Source organism: Eulemur rufifrons, chromosome 29 (genome assembly GCF_041146395.1).
Source record: "Eulemur rufifrons isolate Redbay chromosome 29, OSU_ERuf_1, whole genome shotgun sequence".
In the NCBI taxonomy this organism is placed as follows: Eukaryota; Metazoa; Chordata; class Mammalia; order Primates; family Lemuridae; genus Eulemur; species Eulemur rufifrons.
Window position 1 is genome coordinate 91087730 of NC_091011.1, and position 22086 is coordinate 91109815.

Sequence of the window (22086 nt, forward strand, 5' to 3'; positions counted from 1 at the left end):
TTTTGGAAGGTAGAAAAAAATAATAATTATAATTAAGACTCAATTTTTGCTTTTAAAGAATTTATGAACTAGTTAAGGAAAGAGGGCTAACATAATTATACAAAGTACTACAATTCAACGCTACAAGGGTCTTAAAGAGACACTTAAGTAGTGCTTTGAAGATTCAGAGAAATGAAAGATCCACATCTGGTTGGGAGTATAAAAGAAATCTTCAAGAAGCAACTGTCGCTTTGAAGAAGCCTACAAAATAAGGTGGGAGTCAGAAAACTGTAGTCGTGGATTTCAGGATATCACATAAATGGCCCACTCCAGAGCTCTGGTCTTCAACTATGGATGGTGCTGAAAATAATGAATCTAAGAGTATGAAGGATTTGGTTTTATTATGGATTGAAGTTCAAAGCTTATCATCAGCTGGTGGGCTCCACAGATGTGGAAAATTCCTAGTTTTAAGAAAAAAACACTTCTAGAAACAGCAGAATTGGATCACAGTCATGAACAGGGTTCCTTAAGACTTTCATTTTGAGGGACCTCTCAAAGGACATTTTAGTCATACTGTTAAACAGAAGGGAGATCTCCCTTGACAAAAATGATCATTTTAGATTCATCTCAGGTATTATATCTGATTGGGTCCTAGGTGCTGCCTCTTCTGCGTCCTCTATGTCTTTGGTCTAACTTAATCTCCCAGCCATGGCACTGTAACCATCTCCATCTCAACCACCTGCTTGGGAAAAGTATACATTATTTCTAATTTTTCCTGGGGAAACTAATCCAGTTTAAGCTTTCACTCTTGATGACACAATTAGAACAAAAGCTTTGCAAGGCCAAGCCTTAGGCTAATGCTTCTTTCCTGATAATTTAATTTTAGTGGTTGCCATCTGACCCAATCTCATTAGGGAGTTTCTGGCTCGTATCTTAGAGCAAATCCCCTAGAGCTTGCACAATCTGGCATAGAAATCCGACTGGGGGATTCCTTCACTCAGCAAGTATTTTCTCAGTGGTTACTCTGTTCAAAACTACTCTGAGTGTTCACGATATAGCAGATAACTAGACATGCAATGCCACTGCTCTCACTAAGTTTAACTTTTAGTGAGGGGGAGATAGACACACAGTACTTTCATAGGATGATTTCAGACAGTGATGATTGCAATGAAGAAAAGAAAACAGGGCGATGTGCTGGAGATGCTTTGCTGGGAGGGAGGGCACTGTGCTGACGTAGATCTTATTATTAGCAACAATCTCCCTAAAGAAGTCACATCTAAGCTGAGACTCAACTAACACAATGTGAGAGATCCACTGGAAGATTTGAAAAACAGTATGCAGGCAGAGGGAAAAGCAAGTTCAAAGGCCTAAGACAGGAACTAAAGGGTCAGTGAGAGTAAAGTGAAGGAGGGGAGAGAAGTCCCGGCTGGGAAGGAGGGTGGAGGCAGGTCATGGAGGAGGACAGAGAGTGGCTTTTATTCTAAATTTGAGGGACAGCCATTAGACGGTGCCAAACTGGGGAGAGACATAGATTTATCTTGGCTTTAAAAAGATTGCTTTGGTTGATTTATGAAGAATGACTAAAGAAGGGGATCAATTAGGAGGCCATTGCAGGACTCCCGGATAGATAGGAAGGGGGCCTGGGCTAGGATCAGAATAGGATAAGGGTGGAGAAGATGGGGAAAAAGGAAGAATGAGTCTAAGGTCTTTGGTTTGAGCAGCTGTGTCGACAGTGGTTACTGGCACGAGGAACACAGACCAGGTGGGGCAAAAATCAGGTTTTTATGGTTACATGAGGGTAGACAAAGTTCTTAGATGTTCATTCCACAAAGATTTACTCGGCAACAACTCTGCACTGGGTACTTTTCTGAGCACTAGAGATTAAGTCATAAACAAAGCAGATGAAGTTTCTCCAGTCTAATGCAGCTTCTATTCCAGGAATCTTGGTAAAAATGAACTACAGAGAGGGCAGAGGTAGAGATATATATTTGAGAAGCAGTGGCATTTCGATGTATTTAAAGTAATGAGATCATTTAGGAAGACTTTATAGATAAAAGAAGAAAGAGATCCAGGACCAAACCAAGCAAAGAGAGCCATTTTCTTAATGTGAAAGAGGTAAAGGAAAAATATATTTGTTGACCTCTAGTTAACAAACTGGTCTCAAATTTGTCTTTAAATTATTTGAAATATTGACTTGTGTGTGACATGGCCAAGTAACTGCTCCTCCACCTTCTAGATTGTTTAGGTACAAGCGCAATAAAGTTGTTAATGCACTACTTTCATTTTCTTCTTCTATTCATCTCTTCTTTATTAAAAATTTATTCATGGGTAAAATTAAGTGGAGGACACAGCTAACTATAAAATTTGAACCACACAAAACTCCAAATAATTTGTAGCTGACATAAAAATTAATAGTAAATCAGTAACAGCGGCTGAATCTATGAGTCCCCCATAGATGAGGGGAAGCACACACACCTTCCACAACCCGGAGGCTAACTCCACAGGTTTCTTTTCATTCCAAGGAAGGACACTGAATTGCACAGTGAGAGGCGTTATTTCAAGAGTGAACTTTCATCTGTTTCAATGGATTTTTAAAAACTCAAAGTATTGGTACTTGTACTTAGTTACAGATTACTTGGGGCCCAATTTACAACAGATTGAGACGTGCTGTGGTGCTGGGGAGATGCTGCCCAAGGCCAGGCTTGCCCAGGATCAGTGGCTCCAATCCACTCCGTCCTCTCTGTACCACTAGGATTCTGCTAGAGAGAAAGTGTCAATTGAAGAATCCTTTATGTTCAACAATTAGTCCTTGTTGTGGTTCAGAATCTTTACAAAAGTAATTTTGCTTAACCCACTCTTCTTGGTAAGTATTTTAAACTTTCTGGATCCTAACTTTAACCCAGTGCCTTATCCACTGATGCTGTGGTCTACTTCCTGGTAAAGATTCACGCCACATCATCAGTGCTGTCATCTAGAAGTGTCTTCACCTTAACACCTAACTCACCCACCTCTCCTTTCATTCGCTGTCTCTAATTTCAGAGGTGGAGCTAACTAAGCACACCTCTGTCTAAACCCCCCAGTCCTACCCTGAATTCCAACTCCCAGTCCCTTCAGGAAGGCCACGTCCACACGTCACCCCTCTCCTCCCCACTCCTTCCACCTCTCCCTGGATCTCTGGAATTTCTTGGCCTCCTTTGCTCTTTCAACACAAATAGACTTATTTTATTTTGGACATAAAGGCCTCCTTGATGATGAAACCTCTCTCTATCTTTTATCACTGACAAATTTAAAAAGCTTCATCTCTTGCCATTGCACTCTCAATGGACACTTAACTCCTTTTTAACCCCGTAAGGAATAGAAATCTGGCTTTTGTTCCTACTATACTACTACTTTTCTGCATTTTCAAGAACAACCAAAATATTCCTTTAGCAAAAATCCAAGAATTTTAATCTCTTTTGCATATGACCCAACTCATTAATCCCTCTTTAAATGGCAACTTCTTTCTTGGCTAACCTATACAATCCTTTCCTCCTCCTGGCCCACTCCCTGTTCCTTCTTTGCCTTTTTAATAGGATCTGTTATTTCTTACTAATCTGTAAATATGACAGTGTCTCAAGGTTAAATAACTCCTTTTTAAGCTACTTCTTCTAGTTGATAATGCCAGAGAAATGTGTAAGATCCAAATATGAAAAAGCAGCAGCAACTTTGATAGAGAATCCTATTATTAATCAGTGCCAATTAAGCATCTAGTATTAAGGATTTTACTAAGTAGGATGAAGAGCAAAACTTAAAGGGCCCATAAACTAAAGAAGCATACAACCTACTTAAGTGGATAAAATAAACACACAAAGTAACTGGAACAAACACAAACCCATTTTTTACATTTATGCAATACTGTTCCAAACGCCCTGTAGGCACAGTAGAGTAAGCTGAACTAAGATTTTTCTGTTTTCTTTCTTTCCTTTTACAAAGCAAATATTATAAGTTTCATCAATAAAGATACAATAATGAAAGAGCCAGTTCCATTTGCCTTTATTTTTATAATGATACCTGCCCTCAAATGAGAGTTCTGTACTATTTTCAACATCTACAAGGGGAATGACTCTAAATGAAATGCTGTAGACCTTGACTCATGCTCGGAGCAGTAAAGAAATGAGCCAGAAAAAGGCATCTGGGGGAGAAGAGGATTCATTTAAAACTTCAAATTCCCAGTAAGGTCAAGATTTCCACAGATTCCTCCATTGACACCTAAGTGTGACCCTCTCTGGACAGACACACACACACACACACACACACACACTCTCTTTCTCTCTCTCATACTCAAAAACCCTCTTTTGTAATAGTCCCATTTTAGATCTTATCACTTTAAACCATATCAACTTCCAGCAGGATTTACAAGTATTTTCACCCTTAACATGGAACTTATCCTTCATTATTCTCATTGCATTAAAGGTTTATGATAAAGAACTCCTGCTACAACGTCTTTTACTATAGTGCAATTGACTGTGTCCCATTTCACAGAGGGTAAAATGCACTTGCTAATTTTAAAAGGGCTGTTAATTACATAAAATATACAAGGCACTATTCTAGATGACTAGGAGGAGACACAGATGACAAGCATCAAACGCTTGAGGCAAATGTGTTCTAGCAAAGGGAATATGCACAAAAGAGTGACACTATTTATACAGAAGAGTTGCATGGCGTACGCTAGGATTCAAAGAGGAGAGAAATCGCATTTAGTTATGAAAGCTTCAGGAAGGATGTGATTTGAAGTGGCCCTTGAAGATGAGTAAGATTTTAGCAGGGGTTGGTGTCAAAGGGTAAACATATTCTGGAATACCGGGGGTTGGGGTCATGTGTTATGGGGAAAATGGGACATGTGTTGGACCTCAAATGCTTTTAATAGGCTCTCGGGAAGACAGAATGAAATAGTGCAATTCTACTATTGAGAATAAAGAAGACTAATGCTAGAGATGAAAGATTTTGAGGTCATTTAGTTCAAAGTCACTCATTTTAAAGAAAGGGAACTGAACAGTACGGGCAGCTGAGAAATGAGCTCATATTTACATCACTGTCCCAGCAGTGGAGGAGCAGGAGGACAGGCTGCCAGAGCCCTCGCTGTCCTCATTCACTTTGTCCTACAAGCCCAGACCGGATTTGTCTTCCCTTTAGTACTGTACCTACCTCTAGGAGATGCGCCTTATTTATTTATTAATAACTCACATGGCAATTAGCATGCACCATGCAAGGTAGTAGGAAATAAAACTTCTTTATCCTTATTTATAGCAAGTCAGCATTTGATGGGCTACAAGTCAGCTGAAGCATAACAGGTTTCAATTTGTATTTTTCTTAATTATATGTCAAATTTAAACTGCCCACAACTTTTCTCTCCCCTGGCAGACTTGCCATTTGTATACTGCACATGGATACTTGTTTAAATGGTTAAAAATTAAAAAATTGGCTATCACTTGTAGCTGGTTAAAAAAATCTGACACTTTTTTTCCTAAGCACATTCTTTATGACACACATGCACACACAGAGAAGAAAAACCGGATTTAGGGACAGATAGTCGAGAGAGACAAGTTGTTAATTTGCAATTAAATGTGTCCAGAAAACAGATGAGTGGAAAAGGCTGATGTGATTCCCCCAAAGTGAAACCTTGCAATTAAGTTGAGAAGACAGACCAGTGTGATGTTGGCACTGGTGCGGCCAGGGTATCTCAACACTCTAATGAATCATCATCAAAGTGATTTATTGACTGCAGCCGGAGCTTCAACTCTGTCTCAGTGTAAATGAGGAATAATAATAATTTCCCAGTCCTTGCCTGGCTGTGAACTTCTGAGGAGTGAGAATCTTCAGCAGGGGCTTATAAACTGCAGTGATGCCATAGGACATCTTCCTCCACAATGTTCAAAGCCACTGTCATACAGTGAACTACATCACATAACATCTGAGAGCAGGGTATGCACAACGCAACGTCAAGCCCTGACACAGCCTCCAAGCAAAAATCCCTTGATCCTCATCCTATCACTGCTTCTCATGGGACCTTCATTGCTACCATATAGGAACTTAAGGAGGAGACGATGTCTCCTTGGTAAAGCAAGCTCCTGGCATTTACGACCTGGACTCATCCACTTCTCAGTGGCTTCAGTAGCCACAGTTTTCAAACTGAAAGAAACCTTAGACATCATCCGCCCATCCTTTGTGTATGTGAAGAATCCATGTGACTGCCAGTACCATTTAATTCACCAGTTACAAAGTGAGAACTTGAAACCTGTTGTCTTCTTTCTACCACATTATTAATTGAAGTAAATAGTTGCATAATTTTTCTGCTACCTTTTAAGGAAAACTCAAGGTATAAATTACATACAGAAAAGGGAAGTTATATGTTATACAATAATCTCCAGAAACTTATTTCGTCAAGGGATTTAAAGCACTGGTTTGTTCTCTTCAACTGTTTTACAATCTTCTCAAAGCCAGAGAATCTTTATTCTCTCTTGCTAGTTTGATCCTACACTTTTCTCTGGAAGAGGAAAGAACATACTGTGTAATTTTCTGATGCACCCCTTTAGCTTGAGAAGTTGCCTGCTCTCTACGTAATCTGCACCTTGATTTTTCCCTTGAATTCCCAAATATTTACTACTAACTTTATATATGCAAAGATATATATATATATATATCTATCTATCTTTGTGTGTGTGTATGTGCGTATAAACCCTCTGATGCACATGCTTCTGTTTTGACCTGTATCCTGGGCATTTCCACGGTTTAAACCTAGTGTTCTCCAAATATTTTCTGCCTTTTCACAGTTTGGACTGCAAACTAAAATAAAACCTTAAGCCCCCCAGCCAACTGAATGGACCCCCTCATGGCCAAGGGACCCCCCCCAAATAAAAAAAAAACCTTAAAGCTGAGTTGCTGGCCATGAAGAAAAGGACCAGCACACACCTAGTTATGTCCTGTCCCTTTTGGAATTATTCTTTGTAACAATAAGATGCAAAATCATTAACAAGCCTAAGGCCATGTAAGGTGAAGGTTAAACCACACCTGTAGATCATCAGTTTACTTAACAGCTCACTTGAGTCTCAGTATGTGTCCCGTGGCTTGTCTATGATTAACAGACTTCCTTAACTTAATATATTCCAAGCCTCTTTAACCAATTACAAATCAAAGACTCTTTAAACCCACCTATAATCTGTAATAACCTGTAAGCCCCCATGCTTTGAGATGCCCCGTCTTTTTGGGCCAAATCAAGGTATGCCTTCTATGTATTGATTTATGACTTTATGTGTAATTCCCATCTGCCTAAAATATAAAACCAAACTGTAACCCAACCACGGTGAGACTACTTGCTCAAGGCCTCCTGGGCATGGATCTCCAGGCCATGGTCCAACATATTCGACTCAGAATGTCTTTAAATTATTTTCCCGAGTTTGGATTTTTTTTCGTTGACAGGCCTCCAAACAATCTAGAGGACAAAGTGGTGGCTCACTGCTGAGAACCCTGCATACAGTTTAAACCTCCTGCAACCTTGCTTTCCTAGCTCTATTATCATTGTTCTTTTTTTTACTCTTGAATCTTTAGATACTCAAAACCTGTTTGAACCACGTATTCCCATTCGTGAATGCTAAATACATTTTTCCCTGCCCCTTGAATCCTTACCACAAGTATCTTGAGAACCACAATGAATAATATTTGGTTTATAATCACCCTAGAAATCAGATCTCACAATGAGTCTAAGTTATGCTTAAATGATACATTCTACAAATCTGCACAGGTACTAGCTAACGCATTTATGGTTCACAGAGTGGAAAGGAATATCTCGGGCGGTGCTTACATGATTTCAACTGCTAAGGTGTTTAATCTTTATCTCCTTTGTCTGTGCTCCTGCCCAGTTTTAGGGAAAATCCCACTTTCATTTGAGATAGGCTATTTCACCACCACCACATCCAAAGCTTTTAAAAATGGGTATGTAGGCTGGGCATGGTGGCTCATGCCTGTAATCCTAGCACTCTGGGAGGCCGATGTGGGAGGATCGCTCAAGGTCAGGAGTTCGAGACCAGCCTGAGCAAGAGAGAGACCCTGTCTCTACTAAAAATAGAAAGAAACGATTTGGACAGCTAAAAATATATATAGAAAAAAAATTAGCCAGGCATGGTGGCACATGCCTGTAGTCCCAGCTACTTGGGAGGCTGAGCCAGAAGGATTGCTTAAGTCCAGGAGTTTGAGGTTGCTATGAGCTAGGCTGATGCCACGGCACTCTTGCCAGGGCAAAAGAGTGAGACTCTGTCAAAAAAAAAAAAAAAAAAAAAGTATGTAAATGACCAGCGATGAATCCATTTTATGTGCATAGAGGACTAAGTTATAATAAGATATAAACCTGGAAAATTCATTTAGCATCTTGTGTTTTCAGTTTTCTCTTGTATAAAATGGGGTCGATAGTACTCTACCTTATTAAAAGTGTTGATATTATACCCGATTGAGAATGTGTAAAGATAGGTAGGGCATACATGAAAAAGTTACTCAAAATACAAAGTGTGATTATTTGGACCCAGTAGAAAATTATACCCAGTATGCTGTTCCCACAGCAAAAGTTTATATTCATCTGTATCCTTTGATTCTTTCTCTACAATTTATGTAATCACCAAAAGTTACTGCTTTCTTGTCCCAGTATATTAACTGGATGGTTGAATGCACAGAGCTCACATCTGAATCAGCACAAAAATGAAACCTGGAGGAGGGTCAATAGAAAAGGACTCTCGAGCTTACACTGAAGTCATTCTCATCAGTCAACCTGCCCACATAAATACTGGGAAATCAACTCACTTAAACAACTTGGGAGGCAAACTTGAGTTATAATAATGTTCCTGAACGCAGGTCAATGAAAAATTGGTCTGCACACAAATCCCCACTTGTCATATTCTCTACAAATGCATGTTAATTGTTTTCATATTTAAATGCCCAGAATCAACCATAACAAATGTGTGTTGTCAGGTTGTTGGGAGCTTTCTAAAAACAAAACAGGATGACGATGGCATAAAGTAAATTATTGTTGGTTCCTTGTGCTCTCAGCAGAATCATGAAAGGGCAAGGACTTAGGAGAAGAAAAATCATTCACGTCTGGTTCAAATCCTACAACATAGAAAATGGAATTAGAGCTGCGTTAATGAAATATATATTTAATCTTAGTTTGTAGTAGGCTGTGTGTCATTAGTCTTATATGCCTGAAAATGTATTATTTGCTTACAAATAGAATACTAGAAAATCCTTCAGAATGACATAATCTAAAAAGTAATCTTGTTTTCCATTGTATTTTATTCTCCAAGGAAATAGTATCTACTGCTTATCAATCCTGCACCTCCCCAAACTTTGCCCTCTTCATAAAAGCTGGGTCCTAGAGTTTCCCATGGTTGTTAATTTGTGCAATTATTTCTCCATGCTAATGTTCAGAGCTCATCAAAAGTGGCAGTTTTGTGGTTTATAACCTCCTACGGACCAAATCTATCACATGTACATAATAAGAAAACCCACACTTGAATTATATTAGAATACAAGTATACGCATGTGAGGAAGGGTGGGAATAAGAGCACTAGCAGCGTGAGTGGTACTCCGGAGGTTTAATAGTGTACGTGCGCTCAGTGAAGTCATTAATGAATACTAGATTGATATGCAAGGACCTATGGAGTCCTCAGAGTCTAATAATATGTGGCTATAAAAGCAAGAAGTAAGAATTAAACTTTCAGCCTTCTGCTTTTTTTACCATCTTAATCACACATGAAATTGCAGCCTGCTATGGGTAGCAAGTATCAGTCTCTCGTGTAAGTACAACTTAAAAGGCCTTTTAGAGAAGAAAAGGATAGAAACAAGTGTCTAAGAAGAGACTCGTTACAACCCACAGCTGAATGGAGCGTTGGCTCTGCCTAAGCAAACCATCTGCCTTCCTCCATGGTTCCCAAACATCAGAAAGTGAACCTGGCTAAATATATGACGACCCTCGGAGAACAGAAACCAGATAACCCTCGCTCTCTGTTATGGGCACCAAATAAATGGTGCCCACACAATTTGTTTTGTTTTTGTTTTGTCTTGAAGCTTTACCACAAGTTACCTGACCCAAAGAGGAATGACAATGGTAACATTCAGTTTCTCAAAAAGAATATAAACAGTCTTCATACATCAATTTTCTAAGTAATTTTTAAAGATTCAGTGATATAATTATTGTGTTCAAGAAGTATCATTTTAGAAAATTACTAAATTCATTGATTATAGACCTGATTTGGTAAGCTGAATAATGCCCACTGAAAATGTCCTCATCGTAATCCCTAGAACCTGTTAATATGTTACTTACATGGTAAGAGGGACTTTATAGGACTGACTTCAGTTAAAAATCTTGAGAAGGGATTATCCTAGATTATCTGGGTGGTCCTAGTGTAGTCGCAAGTTCCATAAAAGAGGAAGCAGAAGAGTCCGAGTCAGAGGGAAAAATGTGGCAATGGAGGCAGAGTCAGGGAGAAAGGGAGAGATTGCAGGATGCTCTGCTGTCAGCCTTGCAGACGGAGGCAGCAGTCTGGAGCTAAGAAATGTGGGCAGCCATTAGAAGCTAGAAATTCCAGCCTCCAGAAGGAATGAATCTCTGCCGACACCTGGATTTTAGTCTCATGAGATCCATTTTTGACTTTGACCTCCAGACTGTAAAATAATAAATTTGTGTTGTTTTAGGCCACTGCATTTGTGACAATTTGTGACAGCAGCAATAGAAAACTAATACACCTGAAAACTTAAATCATGAAAATTTTAACAAATAGTGTTATATTTCTGATCTACCTATCAAACATCACCCATTTTAAGTTTGCTTATCTTTATGTATATATTTAAATTTATTGTCAAACATCAAAATTTCCTGTACTGCAACCAGAATTCCCTCTATGCTATGTCCTCTCAAATCTGCCCCTTGCCTGCTAGATTTACTTTACTGTATTTCATTGTTGCTGCCTTGGCTGACTTCCCCAAAGTTTCCCTCCTGCACGCCTAGACTTTAATTAAGAGTAGGTATCAGTATTATCCTGATACTAAAACCAGACAAAGGCATCACAAAAGAAGAAAACTACAGTATCTATTGGGAATGTGGATGCAAAATCCTCAAAAAAAGTACTAGGAAATCAAATCCAGCAACATATAAAAAGAATTATACATTATGACCAAGTGAGATTTATCCTAGGGATGCAAGTTTGGTTTCACACCTGAAATTCAATTAATGTAATACATCATACCAATAGAATAAAAAAAAATCACGTTCATCCCACTATATGCAGAAAAAGTATTTGACAAAATCCAACACCCCTTCATGATGAAAACACTCAACAAACTAGGAACAGAACTTCCTGAATCTGACAAAGGACATCCATGAAGACTCAACAGCTAACATCTTACTTATGGTGAAAGACTGGATGCTCCCCCTAAAGTCAGGAGCAAGACAAAGCTGTACACTGTCACCACTTCTATTCATTATTGTACTGGAGGATCTAGCCATGACAATTTGGCAAGGAAAAGAAATAAAAGATATCCAGGTTTGAAAGGATGAAATAAAACTACCACTATCTGCAGAAAACATGATCTGATATATAGAAAAAACCCTAAGAAATCTGCTAAAAAACCATTAGTACTGATATTAGGTTATTAAGTATAGAATGTACGATTTCCTTAAGTACTAAGTTTGATTATACTGTTTCTTGTTTGAGATGTAATACACTTTTGATTCAAAATAGGATATATTTCATATTTAATGACCTAATAAATGAGTTCAGCAAGGTTGGGGGATACAAGATCAATTAATACAAATGTCAGTTGTATTTCTATACCCTTATAATTAACAATCCAAAAATGAAATTAAGAAAACAATACCATTTACACAATAGCATCAAAAATAATACAATACTTAAAAAAAATTTAACAAAAATGTACAAAACTTATACTATGAAAAAAACAAAACATGGAAATAAAGAAGATCTAAATAAATGAAAGACATCCCATGTACATGGATTGGAAGATTTAACATTGTTAAGATGGCTGTACTCCCCAAAATCATGTACTGAAATCAACACAACCTCAATTAGAATCCCAGCTGATTTATTTGTAGAAATCAACAAACTAATTCTGGACCATTATCTTATACCATATATAAAAATAATTAACAATGGATCAAGAATCTAAACGTAAGAGCAAAAACTATAAATTTTAGAAGAAAACATAGGAGTAAATCTTTGTGACATTGGATTTGGCAAAGAATTCTTAGATATGACACCAAAAGCACAAGCAACAAAAGAAAAAAATAGATAAATTAGACTTTATCAAAATTTAAAACTCTTTTGCTTCAAAGAACACCACTAAGAAAGCAAAAAGAGAGCCACAAAATGGGATAAAATATTTGCAAATCATATATCTGATAAGGGACTTGTATCTTATATACAAGAATATATGAATATATAAAGAACTCTTACAACACAAAAAGATAACCCATTAAAAAAATGGCCAAACGATCTCCATGGAATGTATACAAATCGCCAAGAAGCACCTGAAAAGATGCTCTACATCATTAGTCATCAGGGAAATTTAAATCAAAACCATGATGAGATATCACTCCATACATATAAGAATGGCTAAAATAAAAAAGTCATATAAAAATAAGTGCTAACAAGGACATGGCAAAATTGGAAACCTCATACACTGCTGGTAGGAATATAAAATGGTACAGTCCCTTTGGAAAGCAGTCTAGAAATTCTTCAACAATTAAACATAAAGTTGCAATATGATCCAGCAACTCCTAGGTATTTATTAATACTATTTACCCAAAAGAAATGAAAGCCTATCTACAGAGAAACCTGTACATGATTGTTTATAGCAGCATTACTTATAATAGGTCAAAGGTAGAAACAATCTAAATGTCCATTAATTGACAAATAGATAAAACGTGGTACAATCATATAATGGAATACTATTCAGCCATAAAAAGGAATGAAATATTGATAAATTTCTATAACATCAATGAACCTTAAAAAGTTATGCTAAGTAAAAGAATTCAGTCATAAAAATCCACATATTATACAATTCCATTCATGTGGAAGCCTAGAATAGGAGAATCTTCAGAGATAGTAGAGAAGTGGTTGCTTAGGGCTGGAGGAGAAGGGCATGAGAGAGTGGGACGGGGGGATGGGAGGGTGATAGTTAAAGAGTATATGGTTTCTTTTTGAAGTGATGAATGTGTTCTAAATTTTATTGGTGATCATGGTGCGTATCTGTTAATATAATGAATGCATTTGAATTGTACACATTACATGAGTGAACTGAATGGTATGAGAATTATATTTCAATAAAACTGTTTTAAAAAACAGATGTCATTTTCTTCTAGCTTAGTTTACTAGTACTAGACTCAACTCTTGCCATATCGGTCCAATTCATTTTGCTTAACTTGGCTCAAAGTCATGGCCATGGCCTTTTTATACACAGAGAGCATGGCATAGCTCTTTGTGAGACCTTTTCCCAGTACACAAACATGGAAGTGACATCATCAGACCTTTGTTCCCAGGCCTGCCTCTGACCTGCTTCATACAACTAGAAACTAAATGGTATTCTGCAGTAACACAATATGCATTTTTTAAAAGACTGCAACACCTGTGATCCTTAAAATATCATAGGTAATTGCAATTTGTTTGTTAAAGATCAAAGAAAAAGGTAAAATAATGACTCTTAAAATATATAATGAATACATCAAATATTTTATCCAAGTCATTAGTGAATGAGAAAACCAGTAAGTAAAAAACTGGTTCAAGGAGACTACAAAGGACAAACACCCATATACAATCAGGAATGATGAAATGAGTGTGCTAATGAATGGGAAACTAGCTGGTTTGATATGGTTCTAATCCACTGCGTTTTCACAGAACAAAAATTCGTTTGACTTATGTGAATAAGAATTATTTATACTATGATTAGCCCTTAACCAGTTAACTTCTAACTACAGAGTTGCAAAATAATTAAAAACAATGAAAAGATAAATGTATTATAGAATCAGATAACCCTGGAAAGGTCCTCTAGAACAGGCCTAACAATTCATTGAAAGACATCCAGGAATCTTTTGCCCATTTTAAAGAACTTTACATGTTTTTATGACACATTAAAGAGTGGGATGTCTATGCATATAGTTTGGTAATTAAGTTGCTATGCTATTTGATTTACCAAATTCCATCAGTTCTAATGTGTACATTTCCCCTATATCTCCACAATTATAATCGGTATTTTTCTTAGTGTACATAAAATAATAATGCATCTTACAATCAATGGCATCTTAGATGTGAGGAAATGCAATCATTTCACCAACTTGTTAACTCGAGAAAATGGTTTTGGGGGTGTAAAACTTCAGTTAACATCTTTCTTGGGGAAAACAGGTGAAAAAAAATGCTACCCTTTTTATCCCCTTTGATCTCTAAGGCATTTATTTTATAAAAATTTTAAGAATATCTTCAATTCAGTGAGTCATTAATTATAGAAGACTTAGGATACGAAAGACATTGTCCTTGAATGAGGCAGGAAATACTGATGTCACAGTTTCAGAGTGTCTTTTTTAAACACTGGACTGGAAAATCAATAATTAAAATACTAACAAAGACATCTAAAAATATGAAACATCTCACATATTAGTGGCACTAGCTCACAGGAGGTTATAACCTACATGGGAATAGCTAGCTATACCTGTGGAACGGCAACTATGTTTTGTTTCTGATTTTGTGAGTTATAATGGAGAGAGAATAGAGAGCATTTTTCACAGAAAATGCATTATTAGCAAGTGTAATTTTATAGATGCATGAACCGTTCCCTTGTTAGGTTGGCACTTAAAAATTTTCATAGAGAACTCCTGCAGAAAACCACGGTACCTATGTACACTTATTACAGTTTTTTTTTTTCATAGAGATGAAAAATCTTTTCAAACTGTTTTCTCGTTTTATTTCTTTTAAAACTCTTTCGCTTAGATTAAGAGAGTTGAGTTTCTTTTAGTCAATGCTAAGAAATTACTTCCTTCTGTTATTTATTTCTATATTTCCTTGAAAAAACACAAAAGAAGGAACAAAGGAATATGTAATTTGGATCTCAATATGAGTGTTATAAGTAAGAGGCCTGGGCAAATGGAACACAACTTCATTTATTATATTTCATAGGCAAAAGTATAGAAAAGTTAAAAGTTCTGTTCCTCAGAATTTTATTTTTCTTGCAATTACTTTCCATTTCCTACCTATTACTTTCCTCTTTTGTATTGCCTTTGCTTTCCCATCTATAGTTACCTTCTTCCTGTCTTCTTTATTCCAAATTCATTTCAGTGAATTTTTTAACATCAACTTATTTTATAAGGAAAGTCTTTCATTTGCTAATTAGAAACAAGGATAAATAGTATTGAAAACTTAATTTCAAATTTCTACTGCATTAATACATGATTATGTAAATTTGGGCCAATTACTAATTACAGCTTTGAACTACTGTTTCTTTATCTGAAAAATAGAACTAGTCCAACCTGTTACACAAACCTATTGTAAGATTTAAAGGACTTTAAAAATATAAAATTTAAAATACCATAGGAATGTTAATAGTACAATTCTGATTATTGTTCTGATCCTTTGTGAAAAGTCAAAAACTTCTGGAACTATTATAAACCTAGAGATAGAGTATACTGCAACTTATGATACACTGAGTCTATACATTACAAAATTGTGTCTGAGATTCTGCAAAAAAATAAAAATCTCAGTTGTGTATATGTTACTTGGAATATCAACCTGAACACATTCTAGCTAAATTCACCAGGATTATCTAGAAAGGAGCTCCAACTTTGAGTTATTAATACCCATTAACACAAATTTATAGATAAGAGTAAGTAGCCATCTTCTAGCAGGGATGAGATTTTGAAAGACTGGAGTAGTTTCAGTAAATTCTTAAAGTATCTTTGTTCTAGAAATATCTAGAGCATGGAACGTTGATGAATAAACTGTCAGGAGGGTGGAGAGGAGGAAGCCCTAAGTGGCAGAAGCCACTGTGTTGGACTCTAAAAGAGATAAGAAAAGGGGCAAGGTTCTAGGGTTAATGAATAAAATTTGCAGTAGCTTTATTTAGAACTTAAAAAATAAGAGTTAGTCTGGAATTTAGATTTCCCAAAGTTGAAAATATGAATCTTGGGATATTTACAATAACAGATTCTATTTATATTTCCATAAGTCAAAGTTTGAGTAGTATCAGTTGAAAATATCATTGTTGCTTCTAAAAAATCTTGCCAAGCCTTTGCTGTTAGCTTCCCCTCCACCTCAGTGGGTTCCCTGTTGCCACAATTGTCCTACTCATTAAGCCATTGAAGGTTTCCATTCTGGCAATAAAGTAGCCTAAATATCCTGAAATTCTTCTGATACCAGACTCCTAGGCACAATGCATAAAATATCACAAATGTCCTCTAACTATAATAGCATGTTAAGCTCACAAGAAATTAAACTATTCAAGGGTCAAAAAATGAAGAAGGAGCTATAAAATAGGGCAACCACACAGAGAATGTTGCTTGTTTCTTTAACTAAGATGCCTTCCTTTCAGATAAATGTGGATCAATAATCAAGATGTTGGGTTTCTATAAGATGAGAGCTGGGACTGAAGTTTCTATATAAATTCAGGGCTACATCTTGAATAGAAGAATAGACTTGTGTCTTAGTCTGTTATGGCTGATACAATAAACTACCATAAACTAGGTACCTTACAAACAACAGAAATTCATTTCTCACAGTTCTGGAGGTTGGAAATTACATGATTAAGGCACTGGCAGATTCAGTGTCTGGTAAGGGCCCATTCCCTGGTTCAAAGATGGTGCCTTCTCACTGAGTCCTCATATAGTAGAAGGGGCAAGGTCTCCCTCAGGCCTCTTTTATAAGGGCACTAAGCCCATTCATGAGAGCTGATGGCCTAATAACCTCCTATACTCTCTGGCTTCTGATACTATCACATTGGGGATTAGATTTCAACATGCAGATTTTGGAGGACACAAACATTCATACCACAGCAACTAGGAAATAATTGGTCTGCTAGAAAAGTTTCAGAATAAGGAAACTTCTCTATGTTGGCCTGGGCTTTGATAGAGGCAAAACCAAAAAAGACACCTCAATCCCTTCTGGTTTGAATTTGTACTAGAAGTGTCTTTAGGGAAACCTTATACCTAGAGAGTACAGTGTTCCAGAGTTGTTTATATCTCAGGGTAGTAGCAGAAGCAACTTAGAATCTAGTTAATAAGGACACGCCCAACCTAAGCTTGTAAGTATTTCCACAGAAAAAACCTGAAACAGGAAAAGACAACCAAATATATACTCTCATGAGAATAAAAGAAATAAAAGCAATATTGAAAAATAGCAGAATTAGACCACAAAAGACAAAGAAACTAGAATGATCAGTTAAACACATACTCTATTCTACCAAATATAAGATACCACTTATTATAACATGTATTAATACCAATTTTAAAATTTCTAAGAAAGAAAAAAACCTACCAATTAAATCATAGTACAATGTTGTACAATTCAATAGATTACATAATTCATCTCAATTTCTGTTATTTTAAAAATCTGCTTAAATATTTTAAAAAATAAATCAAATGAAAAGTAACTAGAACAAAAGAAAGATTACACTGAAACATACTGTAGTAAAACTGTAGAATATCAAAGAAAAACATAAGGGCTAGAGAATAGTGTCAAAGACAGATTATAAACAAATAAGAATTAATTTGATTGTAGATATTTCAATAGAAACAGAAATCCTTAAGAGTACAGCTGAGAGAAAGTTAAAATAAATTTTTATACATTTGCAGAAGAATGAAATTAGACTCCTATCTCTCACCATATACTAAAATCAAATCAAAATGGATTAAAGACTTACATCTAAGACCTGAAAATATGAAACTACTAAAACACTGGGGAAATGCTCCAGGACATTGGTCTGGGCAAGGACTTCCTGAGTAATACTCCAGAAGCACAGGCAACCTAAGCAAAAATAGACAAATCGGATCACATCAAGCTAAAGCTTCTGTCCAGCAAAGAAAACAATCAGCAAAGTGAAGAGAAACCACAGAATGGGAGAAAATATTTTCAAACTACTCATATGACAAAGGATTTAATAACTAGAATATATATGGAGCTCAAACAACTCAATAGGAAAAAAAATCAAATAATCTGATTTTGGAAAATGGGCAAAAGATCTGAACAGACATTCCTCAAAGACATACAAATGGCCAACAGGTATATGAAAAAATGCTCAACATTTTTAGTCATCAGAGAAATGCAAATCCAAACTACAATGAGCTATTATCTCATCCCAGTTAAAATGGATTTTATCCAAAGACAGATAATAATGAATGCTGGCGAGGATGTGGAGAAATGGGAACTCTTGTACACTGTTGGTGGGAATGTAAATTAGTACAACCAGTATGGAGAACAGTAAACAGTATCGAGTTTCCTCAAAAAACTAAAAATAGAACTACCATATGACCCAGCAATCACACTGCTAGGTATATATCCAAAAGAAAGGAAATCAGTATATTGAAAAGATACCTGCACTCGTATGTTTACTGGAGCACTATTCACAATAGCCAAGATCTGGAATCAACCTAAGTGTCTGTCAACAGATGAATGGATAAACAACATGTGGTACATATACACAATGGAATATTATTCACCCACAACAAAGACTGAGATCCTGCCATTTGCAACAACATGGATGGAATTGGAGAACCTTACGTTAAGTGAAATAAGCCAAGCACAGAAACACAAATTTTGCATGTTCTCACTCATACTGGGAGCTAAAAATTAAAACAATTGATAACATGGAGATGGAGAGTAGCATGATGGTTACTACAGCCTCGGAATGGTATCAAGCAGGAGGGAATAAAGTGGGAATGGTTAATGGGTGCAAAAATACAGTTAGATAGAATGAATGAGTTCTATTATTTGATAGCGCAACAGGGTGACTAGTCAATAACAAGGTATTGTATACATTAAAATAACTAAAAGAATGGAGCCGAAATGTTCCTTAAACAAAGAAATGACAAATGCTTAAGGTGATGAATTACCCTGATTTGATTATTACAAATTGTATGCCTTGGAGGCAAAGGCTGAGGAAATCACAGAAACCTTGCCCTATAACTGCTTACCTGTGTACTTTGTTACACTAGGAAACAAACAAAACAGGCTTTTTTAAAGCTACTGTTTCAGTCGGACATAACTGAAAATAATTCTATTTGTTTTAGACAGAAGCAGAAAGAAAATTTGATTATTGACAGAAATATGAATAACAAGTAACTCCATAGTCACATTTTTAGAAATAAAAGTGTTCGGCAATATATTAATATAATATACTAAATTCCATTGCATGTCTACACACCATCAATGAACTCAGAAAATATAATTTTTAAAAAGGTATAACTTATACTAGGAACATAAAATATAGTGTTTCTAGAAATAAATCTTATAAAAGATGCACAGGATATTTATGGAGAAAATTTTAAAATTTATTGAAAGGCATTAAAAAGTTCTGAGTAAATACAGAGATACACTAAATTTATGGATGAGAAGACTTAATTTCACGTAGACATTTTCTTCCCCAATTGTCTTATTCTCCCCAAATTAATCTACAAATTAAATTTAATTCCAGTAAAAATTATGATGGAACTGTGAGTGAGCCATTTTTAGAGTTAATTTCAAAATTTATGAAGAGCAAAAAGCCAGGAATAGCCATGACAATTTTGAAGAACAATTTTGGAGGACTCAACTTACCACATTTCATATAAGATAAAGCTAAGGTAATTAAAGAAGTATGGCTTCAGGACAGGAAAAGTATGCAAGCCAAGGGAACAGAACAGAGATCCAAGAAACATACTCATGCATATGAAAACCTGTGACACGTTGCAAATCACTGAGGAAAGGATAATAAATGATGCCAGGGCAATTGGTTATCAAAAAAAATGGATCCTTATCTCATATCATATGCAAAAATCAATTTCAGGTGAAAGAAAAGACCTAAAAATGAAATTTAAAACTGAAATGAGAAGATTTTTATGACCACACACAATAGAAAGATGATTTAAGACACAAAAATTACAAATGTGATAAATTTTGACTACATTTAACTCAGTAACCTGTTCATATAAAAATACCATAAATACATTGAAAAGGCAAAGTATAGCCAGGAAAAAGAGTCTGAAGAACTTCTAAGAATCAATAGCCCAGTGGAAAAATGGGCAAAAGAAAGTAGCAGTCCACAGAAGAAACTAGCATGGCTAATAACTGCAAAAAGGCGCTTACCCTCACCAGCAGAGACCACAAAGAAATAGCATTTACACTCATTGGGCAAAAATGATTAAGTCTGACAATACCGACAATTGGGGAGGCTGTGGAGCACTCCCGGGCTGAGTGCACGCTGGAATCACCACTGTGCAGAGCCATGCGGCATATCTTGTAAAGGGGAGATGCAATTATCTATGACACGGCTATTTTACTGCCAGGTGTGTACGTCAGGAACTCTTATGCAAGACACAAGTCAAAGAATGTTCGTAGCATATTACTATGAAATAACACACTGTAAATAAATGCAGGTAGCTTCAATAGTATTTGAAAAGTTTCACTTCTGGGTGATGGGAACAGGGGTATCATTCACACTTTATTTTTAAAGTTAGAATGTGATGTGAGATATTGCAAATTGGTAACGGATGAGCCAGGCTACTTTTGGAACTTCTGGCATCACATCTTAGAGTGGGTGTAGACTGTGAATCAAGCCAGGAGGTCACCTGAGGGGGACTTTGACATGTTTCCTCACAGGACTTGGTTACTCTCATTGACCCAAGGAGTGAGTAGGTACTGACTAAGCTACTGCATACCCTTCCTCCTTCTCCAAGGCTACCTTTGTCCTGAGACCTGTGGCCACGGCTGACAAAACATCACCGACCTCAGGCTCTGCTTTTGCAGATAATAGCACTGAATACAGCAGGGATCCTCTCTGTGAACGAAATCTCCTCACTTTTCTTCAAGTGAACGTGGTATCATTCACATTTATTTTTATTACTTTTTAATGAAACAACATTGCCTGTCCACTAGAAGACATATGAATTAGTACCTTTGCCACACACAACACTCTTTTGCTTTCTATGTTCCATGAAGTTGCTCCTTATTTATTTTGATAAAGTTATAGAGAAAAAAATAATTATTTCAAAGCTCACAGCAATCTGTAGCTATATAAATAAGTCATAGTATATTGTATTTAGGCAGGATCAAAAAGTTATCACAGGTAGGAAGGTTAAGAACTCTGCCTTTATCATGCCAAAGGCCTCCTGCCCGGAGAAAACCTTTCATACAGAATTAGGATGTGCATATTACTGTGGGAAATAGGGGATCAAGGGGCATTCTAAAGAGCCCAGAAGAATCATGTCTGATCTTATGACTCCCTCCCATCACTGTAAGACAAGGGAAGCCGGGGCGACTGCCCCTACTGCCAACCCTCCACTTTGCTTTGCTCAGTGCTCCTGTCTTGGTGCCAGCCCTGAAAAGTGTGGTCATTACTAGATCTAGGAGAAGTTCACCACTGTCTAGATTGGGTCCTTGGAAATAATGAGAACTCTAAAAAGTAAAACAGTTGTTTTAGGCTGGAACATTTTCAAAAAAGCTTTTAAATGGAGTTCCTGTCATTTTCGGCTAAACAGCTTCAAAGCCTGTCACGTATTTCTGTGCACCAGAGGGGGTCTGTTCTCACCATCCTTTCAAATTCTGATGAGCTCTCTAGACATTGGTTGCAAAATATCGCTAGTTTTTCCTAATTGTTTCTGCAATTAGGAAAGACTTTAGAAAAAGTCTTTTAAAAAATCTTTTCATTTAAAAATATTTATTTCTTGGGAAAAGATTTATTTCCATGTGGAAACCTAAGAGTTTTACATGTTAGAAAACATGACGTGGTTCCATATTTTACTTGTACAACCTTAGAGGTATTGGTCAATCAGGGGGTGATCCCTTTGATAGTCAATCAGAGCTCTTTGATTAAATTACTGCCATTCTTAGAAAT

At 36.5% G+C, this 22086-nt stretch overlaps 1 protein-coding gene across 3 annotated transcripts in view; it reads right to left on the bottom strand.

Moving 5' to 3' along the window:
* Positions 1-22086, bottom strand: part of TPK1 (thiamin pyrophosphokinase 1) — a 330950-nt gene that overhangs the window by 64807 nt on the left and 244057 nt on the right. The gene's annotated exons all lie outside the window — the stretch shown is intronic.